This window comes from Perkinsus marinus, assembly GCF_000006405.1.
Source record: "Perkinsus marinus ATCC 50983 genomic scaffold scf_1104296952014, whole genome shotgun sequence".
NCBI lineage: Eukaryota > Perkinsozoa > Perkinsida > Perkinsidae > Perkinsus > Perkinsus marinus.
In genome coordinates this window covers 1-1224 of record NW_003209057.1, presented here as the reverse complement: position 1 = coordinate 1224, position 1224 = coordinate 1, and the positions used below count along the sequence as shown (strand labels likewise).

General features: G+C 48.6%; 3 non-coding genes across 3 annotated transcripts; all 3 read right to left on the bottom strand.

The window, feature by feature from the left end:
- Positions 1 to 15: 15 nt before the first annotated feature.
- Positions 16 to 89, bottom strand: Pmar_PMAR014284. The gene has a single exon. It is a non-coding gene; the product is annotated as a tRNA-Arg (tRNA).
- Positions 90 to 475: 386 nt separating this feature from the next.
- Pmar_PMAR014283 lies at positions 476 to 549 on the bottom strand. The gene has a single exon. It is a non-coding gene; the product is annotated as a tRNA-Arg (tRNA).
- Positions 550 to 1032: 483 nt separating this feature from the next.
- On the bottom strand, positions 1033 to 1106 carry Pmar_PMAR014282. The gene has a single exon. It is a non-coding gene; the product is annotated as a tRNA-Arg (tRNA).
- Between the last annotated feature and the right edge of the window lie 118 nt (positions 1107 to 1224).

Genomic DNA, 1224 nt, shown 5'->3' with positions numbered 1-1224 from the left:
AGTGAGATTAATGTATACCCGATGCAGGATCCGAACCTACGATCATCTGCTCCGTAGGCAGACATTCTATCCAGCTGAACTAATCGGGCGATGAAGCTAGTCACTTTGATTGATATTAAAGTTGAATACTCTTCCGAAATGGTTTAGGCGGTAATTGGTCAATCCGTCAGGATACGTGAGCGGAATTCGGATTGCTCAGGTACAGCCGTTGGTGCGCACCACTATCTCATGTGCTTGCCTTCAGCGTCTTGTGCAAACTAGGTGGAGCTTCACATCGGATGCCCGATTTCGTTGACGTGAGATGGATGAAGAGGAAGTGAGATTAATGTATACCCGATGCAGGATTCGAACCTACGACCATCTGCTCCGTAGGCAGACATTCTATCCAGCTTCTTGTGCAAACTAGTTGGAGCTTCACATCGGATGCCCGATTTCGTTGACGTAGGATGGATGAAGAGGAAGTGAGGTTAATGTATACCCGATGCAGGATTCGAACCTACGACCATCTGCTCCGTAGGCAGACATTCTATCCAGCTGACCTAATCGGGCGATGAAGCTAGTTACTTTGATTGATATTAAAGTTGAATACTCTTCCGAAATAGTTTAGGCGGTAATTGGTCAATCCGTCAGGATACGTGAGCGGAATTCGGATTGCTCAGGTACAGCCGTTGGTGCGCACCACTATCTCATGTGCTTGCCTTCAGCGTCTTGTGCAAACTAGTTGGAGCTTCACATCGAGTGGCCGATTCAGGATGCGTGAGCGGAATCCGGATTGCTCAGGTACAGCCGTTGGTGCGCACCACTATCTCACGTGCTTGCCTTCAGCGTCTTGTGCAAACTAGTTGGAGCTTCACATCGAGTGGCCGATTCAAGATGCGTGAGCGGAATCCGGATTGCTCAGGTACAGCCGTTGGTGCGCACCACTATCTCATGTGCTTGCCTTCAGCGTCTTGTGCAAACTAGGTGGAGCTTCACATCGGATGCCCGATTTCGTTGACGTAGGATGGATGAAGAGGAAGTGAAGTTAATGTATACCCGATGCAGGATTCGAACCTACGACCATCTGCTCCGTAGGCAGACATTCTATCCAGCTGAACTAATCGGGCGATGAAGCTAGTCACTTTGATTGATATTAAAGTTGAATACTCTTCCGAATGGTTTACGCGGTATTGGTCAATCCGTCAGGATACGTGAGCGGAATTCGGATTGCTCAAGTACAGCCGT